This window comes from Microcaecilia unicolor, chromosome 2 (assembly GCF_901765095.1).
Source record: "Microcaecilia unicolor chromosome 2, aMicUni1.1, whole genome shotgun sequence".
Taxonomy (NCBI): domain Eukaryota; kingdom Metazoa; phylum Chordata; class Amphibia; order Gymnophiona; family Siphonopidae; genus Microcaecilia; species Microcaecilia unicolor.
The window spans coordinates 283,325,087-283,337,587 of record NC_044032.1 but is presented as its reverse complement, the minus strand read 5'-3'; the positions used below and the strand labels follow the sequence as shown (position 1 = coordinate 283,337,587).

General features: G+C 42.4%; 1 protein-coding gene across 1 annotated transcript in view; it reads left to right on the top strand.

Annotated features, from left to right (window-relative positions):
• The window catches only part of ADAMTSL1 (ADAMTS like 1), a 550,999-nt gene that overhangs the window by 489,516 nt on the left and 48,982 nt on the right, over positions 1 to 12,501 (top strand). The gene's annotated exons all lie outside the window — the stretch shown is intronic.

Sequence of the window (12,501 nt, the reverse complement as noted above, 5' to 3'; positions counted from 1 at the left end):
TGAATTCCGGCAGCATTTTTGGAAAGTCTGATCTAAAATATTGCAGGAGTGCACGTACAGCAGGAGCAGACATTTTGCAAATGTACACGTGGTTAAAATAAATGGCATGAACGCAACAGCTTCCAGGTGGAGTTGCAGCTCTTCAACACAGAAGTAGCAATTTAACATCTTCCATGTGTAAATAATGCGACTTTCATGTCTAACTGCCCCATTTTATAAGCCTCCATGTGTAGGTACCACCAATTAATAAATGATACTGCCATTTTAGTTTGCTTTCATTTTGGAGGAGGAAATAAACAACGAGGGATTGAGGAGAATGACTACCTTAATCACTTTGGTAAAGCCCTGGCTAAAATGAGCACTTTTTAAAAAAATCTGTGCATGGCTCTAAGCTGGTGTAAAAAAAAACATGTTTTTCCCTGTAGACATGTACCAGATGATATTCAGCTGGTGCCAGGCAGCGCACTGTCCACCCGACGCCAACCCAGAATAGTCAGTGTAGGGCAGTTTCCAGTGACCGGCATTGAATATCTGAGGTTTTTTTTGGCTGGTTTAAATTTAACTGGCCAAGTCAATATTCAGCTCTGACCAGTTAAGTTTATAGTGGCTAAAGAAAGGCCTGTTCTTTGGGCTGCCCAATTTGGCTGCCAAAGTTAGACGGTAATGCACTTGGCTAACCGGTTATATTGTGTGATACAGCCAGGTAACTGCTATCTATTTATTTATTATATTTGTATCCCGCACTGTCCCACTAAAAGCAGGCTCAATGCGGCTTACATAGTAATAGGTAACACAAAATTATGTTATGTAACCTTGAGTATTCAGTGGTAGATAACCAGCTATCCCCACTGAATATTCACAGATAGCCAATTAAGTACTATTTAGCTGGCCAGGAGCTGTTCCTGGTCGATTAAATAGCGCTGAATATCGGCCTGGTATTCTCTTTGTGAGACAGGGAGTACAAGTGTAGATTTTTGTTCCACTCAAGTCCTGCCCAAACCACACCTCCTTGACATCTCTGCATAGTGTGGATCTGCATGTGTAAAAAGTGGTTCTCTAAAATCACTGTTTACACATTTATGCAATCCACACCTGTGAGTGCTGCTATTTACAGGTGGATATGCTACTAATTTAAGAGCAAAAAATCATTACTAAAATATTGTAGAGACAGAAAGAAACAGATTTACGACTGATTCTCATGAATTCACACCAAATAAAAGCAAATACAGTCTGCCATTTCTAATAGTTTTCTATTTATTTGTTGCATTTGTATCCCACATTTTCCCACCTCTTTGCAGGCTCAATGTGGCTTACAATACATCATGAATAGTGGAAATAAGAAGAGAATAGACATTTGGTATTACAGAAGGATTTTGGGTTACATGATAGTGATAAAGCATAATAGTGATATAACAAGAAAACATTATAGGACAGTTCTGGATACATGTGGGGGATTTCACGTGTTGATCTTTGTGATATGTCTTGTTGAAGAGATGGGTCTTCAGTAGTTTGCGGAAGCTGGTTAGTTCATAGATCGTTTTTAGGTTGCGCGGCAGCGCGTTCCAGAGTTCTGTGCTCATATAGGAAAAGGTTGATGCGTGCGTTAGTTTGTATTTTAGGCCTTTACAGTTGGGGAAATGAAGATTAAGGAATGTGCGAGATGATTTTTTAGCATTCCTGGGTGGTAAGTCTATCAGGTCTGACATGTAGGCTGGGGCATCGCTATGGATGATTTTGTGAACTAGGGTACACACCTTGAACGCGATGCGTTCTTTGAGTGGGAGCCAGTGTAGCTTGGAGCACCATTTCTAAAGCCAAAAAGGAGTATTTTATTTTTAACCACTAGTTGGCACTTTTTGGTTTGGGTGTGAAGTGATGTTTTTTTTCTTGCACACAATTCTAGATCTGCATTATGAAAGTGTTAAAAGATGGTTTCCCTGCAGTGCTAATTTACATAATTCAGCAGAGAGATTCTAAGATGGTCTCATGATCTCAGATCAGTGCTAGGTTACGCTAGGAGAGATATGCCAACAGAGAACAGAAGGTGATAATAATGCCTCTCTACAAATCATTGGTAAGATCTCATGCAAAAGAATATAGACAGAGTGGAGATAATTTAGAAAAGGGCTGTCGGGGGGGGGGGGGGGGGGGGGGGGGGGGGGCACTGGTGAGCCTGTTGGAAATGGCAGCCTAATTTACAGCTCCTAAGCCTCACAACAAGAATCCTGTATTTTTCGGACCATCCGACTTATCAAAGAAGAAATAAATTATATATAAGAACTACCATGACATCGAAAAATCTTAAAATTGATGCTGCTAACATCTCGCTGCCTGCTTCAAAAAGACTGAAACAAGAATGGCGAACAGCAGAAAATATGGTGGCAGATCAAAGTGATGACATCTCACTCAAATCAGTTATGAACGAATTACTATCTCTCCACATTCTTTTTAGAGGACAACCAAAATACATTAAAAGAAGACATGGGAGAAGTTCAAAACTAACTTGAACAAATTAAATCCCACACAGAAACGCTGGATGCAAGCTGTGCAGTTAATCACGAAGCCATCTTGTGTCTACAACACAGATCAAAAGAAATCATCAATCTGAAAAAAGACATAAAGGATCTAACCAATAGATCCGGAAGAAACAATCTCTGAATCCTTGGTCTATGGGAGGTCATTGAGGTATGGATTCTATAACGTTTTTAGAATCCTTTCTCCCCGAAATTCTGGATATTAAATTTGATAAACCATTCGAGTTGGAACATGCACACCGTGTGCCTTCCTCTCGTCCGAAAGATCAAAAATAGCCTCGCCCATTTGTAATCAAAGTCCTCCAATATCCACAAGCTTTGCTCATTTTGTAGAAGGTGAAACTTAAAGTTCCTCTTACCTCAGATGGTGCAAAAATCATGATCTTCCCAGATCTGAATAAATCTACAGTTCTAAGAAGGACGTGCTTTCTGACTCAATGTGATCATTTGAAATACCTTGGAGCGAATTTTGGTCTTTTATACCCTACAATTATGAGAGTTACAGTTCACAACACCACCAAATCATTTAAAGACCCTGAGCTATTACAACAATATCTGGATGGTCTTAAACCCTGATACCAATCAGCCATCACAGTCTAGAATACCCTTCACAATTAATTCTCTGCTGTCGAAGTTCAAGTTCCTCAACTCTTCGAGACTCCTGCAGCAATTGACAGAGTCTCTTGTATCTCTAACTCAGTGCTGAGATTTGCACCCAGTTTGATCTTTTATTCTAATTATACCACAAATTGTGACCCTTATTGGCACGGCCAAGGAGCGGACATCAGTCTATCTTCCAGTAGACACTGACCCTTGGAGTCTCCCAGATCCTCACCAAACAGGAGCTTGCCTCGAAAGGGTAACCTAGTGAGGTGCTACTTAGAGGCCAAGTCCACCACCCAATGGGGGAGCCACAACTGCTGTTGAGATGAAACTGCCAGAGCCATCTGTTTGGCTGAGGACCGGACAAGATCATAAAGGGAATCGGCCAAACAGGCCAGTCCAGATTCTACATGGGATCCAGCCACTCCCAATGCCAAAGTCACCTCCAGGTTGTGCTCCAGAGCCTGTGGCTAACATAAACACCTCAAACACTTCCAGGAAGCTTCCAGATGCCTTTCTAGCTTGGCCTCTGGGTGACTCAGCTACAGGGCGCTTTTCCAGAGCCATAAATTAGCTAAGTTGTGTGATAAGGAGGGGAAAGAATTGACTTTTACCTACCTTGATACGGTACATCCATTGGCTCCCGTCCTGTTCCATTCTGCTTATTCCCGTTTCCCTGTCCCCGCACTTGTCTCTCCCTTTCAACTGTCAGCTTTGTCTGTTCAGACTGAGGTCTCCTCCTTTTCACAATGTACCTGGAATTTTCTTGCTTTTTCTTTGTTGGATGGAAGGGCCACTAGAAGACACTGATGTTTGAACCGTTAAATATTTTACATAAGTACATAATTATTGCCATACTAGGACAGACCAAAGGTCCATCAAGCCCAATTTTTTGTTTCCAACAGTGGCCAATCCAGGTCACAAATACCTGGCAAGGTTCTAGAAAAGCTCAATATATCTTATGATGTTTATCCCAGAAATAAGCAGTGGATTTTCCCAAGTAAATTTAATAATGGTCGTCAGCAAATTTAATTACCTCACTAGTTACTTCCATCATTTATAAATATGTTAAAAAGCAGCGGTCCCAGCACAGACCCCTGAGGAACCCCGCTATCTACCCTACTCCATTGAGAATACTGACCATTTATCCCTACTCTCTGTTTTCTATCCTTTAACCAGTTTTTAATCCACAATAGGACACTACCTCCTATCCCATGGTATTTTTGAACAGCATCTACTCTTGATGTAAATTTTTGACCCTCGCAGCCGCTCCTTTAAGTTTTTTTTTCACTGTTCTCATTTATCATAGCCTCCTTTTTGAAAGTTAAATGCTAATGTATTGGATATCCTGTGTATACTTACTCCAAAGCTAATATCAAATATGATCATATTGTGATCACTGTTATCAAGCGGCCCCATCACCGTTATCTCCCGCACCAGATCATGTGATCCACTAAGGACTAGGTCTAGAATTTTTCCTTCTCTTGTTGGCTTCTGTACCAGCTGCTCCATAAAGCAATCCTTAATTTCGTCAAGGAATTTTACCTCCCTAGCATACCCCAATGTTTCATTTACCTAGTCAATATCAGGGTAATTGAAATCACCCATTATTATGGTGTTGCCCAGTTTGTTAGCCTCCCTAATTTCCGATAACATTTCTACATCCATCTGTTCATCCTGGCCAGGTGGACAGTAGTACACTCCTATCACTATCCTTTTCCCCTTTACAAATGGAATTTCAATCCACAGGGATTCCAAGAAGTGTTTTGTTTCCTGTAGAATTTTCAATCTATTTGATTCAAGCTTTATGGAGCAACTGGTGCAGGAGCCGACGAGAGAAGGAAAAATTCTAGACTTGGTCCTTAGTGGAGCACATGATCTGGTGAAGGACGTTATGGTACTGGGGCCGCTTGATAACAGTGACCATAATATGATCAGTTTTGATATCGACCTTGAAGTAACTGTACACAGAAAGTCAAATACGTTAGCGTTTAACTTTAAAAAAGGAGACTATGATAAAATGAGAAGAACGGTAAAAAAAAAACTTAGGGGGGCAACTGAGAGAGTAAAAACTGTACAACAGGCGTGGATGCTGTTCAAAAATACCATCCTGGAGGCCCAGGCCATACATATTCCGTGAATTAGAAAAGAAAGACGGAACTCCAAAAGACAGCCGGCCTGGTTGAAAAGTGAGGTGAAGGAAGCTATTAGGGCTAAAAGAAACGCCTTCAGAAAATGGAAGAAGGAACCGTCTGAAAATCACAAGAAGCAGCATAAGGAGTGTCAAAGCAAATGCAAGGCACAGATAAAGAAGGCCAAGAGGGAGTATGAAAAAAAGATAGCATTAGAGGCAAAAAAACATAGTAAAAATTTTTTTCGGTATATTAAAAGCAGGAAGCCGGCAAAAGAATCGGTTGGGCCGCTGGATGACCGAGGGGTAAAAGGGGCAATCAAGGAAGACAAAAACGTAGCGGAGAGACTGAATGAATTCTTTGCTTCGGTCTTCACCGAGGAAGATTTGGGTGGGATACCGGTGTCGGAAATGGTATTTCAAGCGGACGAGTCGGAGAAACTTACTGACTTCACGGTAAACCTGGAGGACGTAATGGGGCAGTTCGGCAAACTGAAGAGTAGCAAATCTCCTGGACCGGATGGTATTCATCCTAGAGTACTGATAGAACTAAAAAATGAGCTTGCGGAGCTACTGCTAGTGATATGCAACTTATCCTTAAATTCGAGCGTGGTACTGGAAGATTGGAGGGTGGCCAATGTAACGCCCATTTTTAAAAAAGGCTCCAGGGGAGATCCGGGAAATTATAGACCAGTGAGTCTGACGTCGGTGCTGGGGAAAATGGTAGAGGCTATTATTAAAAACAAAATTACAGAGCACATCAGAGGACATGGATTACTGAGACCGAGTCAGCACGGCTTTTGTGTGGGGAAATCTTGCCTGACCAATTTACTTCAATTCTTTGAAGGAGTAAACAAACATGTGGACAAAGGGGAGCCGGTTGATATTGTGTATCTGGATTTTCAAAAGGCGTTTGACAAGGTACCTCATGAAAGGCTACAGAGGAAATTGGAGGGTCATGGGATAGGAGGAAATGTCCTATTGTGGATTAAAAACTGGTTGAAGGATAGGAAACAGAGAGTGGGGTTAAATGGGCAGTATTCACAATGGAGAAGGGTAGTTAGTGGGGTTCCTCAGGGGTCTGTGCTAGGACCGCTGCTTTTTAATATATTTATAAATGATTTAGAGATGGGAGTAACTAGCGAGGTAATTAAATTTGCTGATGACACAAAGTTATTCAAAGTCGTTAACTCGCGACAGGATTGTGAAAAATTACAAGAGGACCTTACGAGACTGGGAGACTGGGCGGCTAAATGGCAGATGACGTTTAATGTGAGCAAGTGCAAGGTGATGCATGTGGGAAAAAAGAACCCGAATTATAGCTACGTCATGCAAGGTTCCACGTTAGGAGTTACGGACCAAGAAAGGGATCTGGGTGTCGTCGTAGATAACACACTGAAACCTTCTGCTCAGTGTGCTGCTGCGGCTAGGAAAGCGAATAGAATGTTGGGTATTATTAGGAAAGGTATGGAAAACAGGTGTGAGGATGTTATAATGCCATTGTATTGCTCCATGGTGCGACCGCACCTTGAGTATTGTGTTCAATTCTGGTCGCCACATCTCAAGAAAGATATAGTAGAATTGGAAAAGGTGCAGCGAAGGGCGACTAAAATGATAGCGGGGATGGGACGACTTCCCTATGAAGAAAGACTAAGGAGGCTAGGGCTATTCAGCTTGGAGAAGAGACGGCTGAGGGGAGACATGATAGAGGTATATAAAATAATGAGTGGAGTGGAACAGGTGGATGTGAAGCGTCTGTTCACGCTTTCCAAAAATACTAGGACTAGGGGGCATGCGATTAAACTACAGTGTAGTAAATTTAAAACAAATCGGAGAAAAGTTTTCTTCACCCAACGTGTAATTAAACTCTGGAATTCATTGCCGGAAAATGTGGTGAAGGCGGTTAGCTTAGCAGAGTTTAAAAAGGGGTTGGACGGTTTCCTAAAGGACAAGTCCATAAACCGCTACTAAACGGACTTGGAAAAATCCAAAATCCCAGGAATAACATGTATAGAATGTTTGTACGTTTGGGAAGCTTGCCAGGTGCCCTTGGCCTGGATTGGCCGCCGTCATGGGCAAGATGCTGGGCTCGATGGACCCTTGGTCTTTTCCCAGTATGGCATTACTTATGTAATTATGTACTTATGTACTTAACATACAATGCTACCCTTCTACCAATTTGATCCACCCTATCATTACGATATAATTTGTACCCCGGTATGACAGTGTCCACTGGTTATTCTCCTTCCACCAGGTCTCAGAGATTCCTATTATATCTAATTTTTCATTTAGTGCAATATATTCTAACTCTCCCATCTTATTTCTTAGGTTTCTGGCATTCGCATATAGACATTTCAAACTATGTTTGTTGTTCCTATTTACATCATGCTCAGTACTTGACAGTATTAGATTGCAATCTTTTGTCTGATTTTTATTTTTATTTAAGAACACTTGCAGTCTTATTTTCGAAAGTGATGGGCGCCCAGATTTCGACCCAAATCGGGAGATAGGCGCCCATGTCGCAAAGGCGCCCAAATCGATATAATCGAAAGCCGATTTTGGGCGTCTTCAACTGCAATCTGTCGCGGAAACGGGCAAAGTTGATGGGGCGTGTCAGAGGTGTGGTGAAGGCGGGACAGGGGCGTGTTTATAAGCCGAGGAGAGATGGGCTCCTTCGGCCGATAATGGAAAAAGAAAAGCGTTTTTAGCGCGAATTTGGGTCATTTTTATTGGACCCTTTTTTTCACGAACAAGTCCCAAAAAGTGCCCTAAATGACCACATGACCACCAAAGGGAATCGGGGATGATCACCCCTGGCTCCCCCAGTGGTCACTAACCCCCTCCCAGCATAAAAAAAACAACTTTAACAACTTTTTTTTCCAGCCTGTATGCCAGCCTCAAATGCCATACCCAGCTCCATCACAATAGTATGCAGGTCCCTGGAGCAGTTGTTAGTGGGTGCAGTGGACTTCACCCAGGTGGACCAAGGCCTATTCCCCCCCTACCTGTTACACTTGTGGTGGTAAATGGGAGCCCTCAAAACTGCTCCCAAAACCCACTGTACCCACATGTATGTGCCCCCCTTCAGCCGTAAGGGCTATGGTAATGGTGTAGAGTTGTGGGCAGTGGGTTTTGGGGGGGATTTGAGGGGCTCAGCACCCAAGGGATGGGAGCTATGGACTTGGGAGGTATTTAAATTTTTTTTCTAATTGTTACAAGTGCCCCCTAGGGTGCCCGGTTGGTGTCCTGGCATGTGAGGGGGACCAGTGCACTATGAATCCTGGCCCCTCCCACGACCCAATGCCTTGGATTTGTTCATTTTTGAGCTGGGCGCCTTCGGTTTCCATTATCGCTGAAAAACGAAACCGCCTAGCTCAAATCCGCACAAATCCGATGTATTTGCCGGGCACTAACCATATTATCAAAAAAAAGATGGGCGCCCATTTTTTTTCGAAAATACAGTCTATCCCGCCCCTTCACTACCCGTTCACGGACATAGACGCCCATGGAGATGGGCGTTCGCGTTCGATTATGCCCCTCTTGATCTACTACGGTCTGTTTTACAACCTCACTATCAGGACACCCTATCTTTCCTGTTTTGGTGATGTCTTTAAAAAGTACCTTATTCTGAACCATGCACTTTTGAGTGAGTCGGCCTTCCCCCAGTCTCTAGTTTAAAAGTTGCTCTATCTCCTTTTTAAACGCAGATGCCAGCAGCTTGGTCCCACCCTGGTTCCCTGGTCAGGGTGGAGCCCATCCTTTCGGAATAGGCTCCCCCTTCCCCATAATGTTGCCCAGTTCCTAACAAATCCAAAACCCTCCTCCCTGCACTATCGTCTCATCCACACATTGAGACTCCAGAGTGCTACCTGTCTCCTGGGCCCTGTGCGTGGAAAGGGTAGCACTTTAGAACATGCTACCCTAGAGGTTATGGATTTGAGCTTTCTACCTAAGAGCCTAAATTTGGCTTCCAAAACCTCTCTGCTACATTTTCCTATGTCATTGGTACCCACATGTACCAAGACAGCCGGCTCCTCCCCAGCACTATCTAAAATCCTATCTAGGTGATGCGTGAGGTCCGTCACCTTCACATCAGGCAGGCAAGTCATCAGGCGATCCTCACATCCACCAGCCTCCCAGCTATCTATGTGCCTAATAATCGAATCACCCACTACAACAGCTGTTCTAAACCTTCCCACCTGGGCAGTAACACCTGGATTATTTGACAGAGGAGAAATAGAACGTTCCTTATCTCTATTCTGTCTATAGCACGATCTAATAACTACAAAAGAGAAGTTACAAGAATGTGCATGGCTGTATTCTTGCTCATCTGGGGAACTAACACTTCCCTCATAGTTCTGATTTCATTCTTCATCATTGACTAAATCAGCCCATGTAGGTATTTGCCTAGAGTTATTAATTTGTGCAGAGGGGTTATATTTTTGTGCAATGTCCTGCTTTGATTCAGCAGATCCCTCATACTGCTCAGGATAAGAGGAATATGAAACTACCCCTGTCCACTGTAGCAATGGCAGGTGCCCCAGGATGCTGTTTTGGCTCCGGTTCTGCATCTAGGTCATCATTAGAGTGCAACACTTTTAGCTTTTTGTACAGCTTTTGACATTCAGCAGTGTTTGTAAATAACAATGTCTACCCAGGATTGCAAGCTGTCAGTTTTGCTTTTATATTAAAAGATTAATTTGATTTTGGATGCCATATTTGTCACAAAGCCTCAAAAAGTAGAACCTTGGCTGGTGAGTTTTTTCTTTTGTAAGTGAAAGCATGGTTACTATTTCAGCAATTAAACTAGCATTTCCCCGTGCATCTGAATCACTCTCCAGCAGTCTACCATACCTAGTATTACTGGAAACACACTGTTCCAATTCCTGACACTTGACAGACAGACATTGGCCTTTTTCCTTTAACATAGTCACAGCTGTTTATGTCTGATCAAGGCTCATGTAATTAAGTAGTTTAGATGTCCCAGTGTAGGTCTTCACTCTCTCCTCTATTTTTAAGGCTTGAGAGCGGTCATAGGCTTCCTGAAAGGCTTCCCTTGTCTGGCCTAGTAACTAACAGGTGCTAGCTAAGTCCTACTGGCACTGAAACAAATGAATCTCTACCTGTCTCTTGGCATGCTTAACATTACTCATAGTACAGAAAATTACACAGAGAGATCCTTGACTCTAAAAGCAGAGAAGCTGGATTTATTGTAAAAGCTGACAATTACTTTACCAACAATCCAGTACACAGAAACTACTCAGGCTGCTCTTACTGTTCCAAAATAATACCATTTATCTGTCTGTTCTCACGGAGCAACAGAACGTGGCATCACCAGCAAGGAATGTGAATTAAGAGATAATACAATCTGTGTTATCAAATAAAGATGCTCTGCTTTGGGAAAATGCTACTGGTTACAACACAGATATAAAGGTTAAAACCTTGTGCCACAGTTTTAATTAATTGTATTAAATGTAATTAAGTTTTATACCATCTTGGCAGCAACTCCATCTCTGGGTATAAATAGGTACAAGAGCAGCCTACAGTGCTGCTGCCTTCTATGGGAGAACAGTGCTATAAGGAACTTGAAAGTGTGTAATGGAATTTTGTTAGCACTCTGAATTCCTTAAAAAAGGCGGTAAATAAATCCTAATAAATAAATTTACATACATGCCCCTGTGAGCAGATATGAATTCTTAGCTCCTGACCAATACTGACAAGCAATAAAAAAGGCCAATAATTATAAAAATAAAATTAATTTATTTCATAGCATGTAGCAGTCAAAGATAAAACAGCATAGTTAGAATGTGAGACTTATGCTTTGAACATATTAGGATGTGCTGAGAAATACAATAAACTTCTTTGCACTGTTGCATGAACACTTTACTTCAGAGAAAAGCATACGATTACCCTACAGGCCTCAAATCATGTCTCTTATATTCCCTACTAACAATAGCAGAGCTACATACAGCCTGTCAGTGAAAAGGAGCACTTTCACCTCCCTCTTGGGGAGGCTGCAGGTCCTAAGGAGTCCAGTTAGGAGAGGAACTCTAAAGCAGTGCCACAGCGCCAAGTCAGGTCAAGGGAAGCCCGGCAGTGGATACAAGCTGGTATCACATTGGAACTCTGCCTCAGCTTGGATCTGTCTGGAGGATCAGATGGCTTGTAATCCCCAGAGGTGCTTCCTTTATGCCCCTCAGGCAGAGGGCTTATCTCTGGAGATAAGGTGTGCAATCCACTCTGTTCCGAACATCTTGTCTTGGGATGTTCCACGAATACCCACATTATGTCACTCAGGTTGCAGTTCTGAGAACCCTGGCTCCTCACTTTTTCTAAGTGTGGAAAGCTCTGGCTCCACAGTGGCTGAAAGTTATTGTGCCCTCAGTACTTGATCTGGGCAAGAAGGTTCTGAAGTAACACTAGTCAGGAGTCACATTAGCTGAGTGGGCCACAAGGAATTCTTGCTAAGAAGCAAATGCAGGTTAAAGTTGACTCTGCTTTAAGGTACAGTCTGTAGACCCAATGCAAGAGGTTGTTAAACTCTGTATTGCAGCTGTTTAGGTAGGGGTCTCTATATATAGAATTTATATATAGAATTTAGTCAAAGAGTATAGTATATATAGAATTTAGTCAAAGAGGTCACTATGGGGTAAATTCAATAAATGGTGCTGATATTTAAGCACCAGGATGATGCACGCTGAGCATGAATTCTGTAGTGGCTGTTCCTCGAGTAACTACACATACAGAGTACTAGTGTAAGTTCGTAATATTGCACCTAACCTTAGGCGTGAGTCCTTGCACCATATCAAAGGCTGGAGTAAGTGCTCGCACTTAACTGTTGGCAGTTAGGTGCATAAACCCAAGTACTCTGGAACCCACATGCATAACTCCCATGACCAGACCCAGAATTGCACTCACAGTTTCTAGAATAGTGACTAAGGTCAGTTGCACACACAACTACCAGTTGACACCAGTTACCATATTTTCGCAAATATAACCCATGGGGTATACACAGTTTTACAACTGGGAGATGCCTGGTGCGGGTTAAACAAGGGTGTGGGTTATTTTCGTCTTTACATTTCATGGACACAGTGGAGGAGGCATTTTACAGTTCTAAAAAAAACCCTCTTTCATAAGGTACTTTTTATTACAAGAGATATTTTATTCATAGGGATATTTAGTAGAGTTTCTATGGGTACTTTTGGTAACAGGTAAATAAAAAGCTTGTAAGGA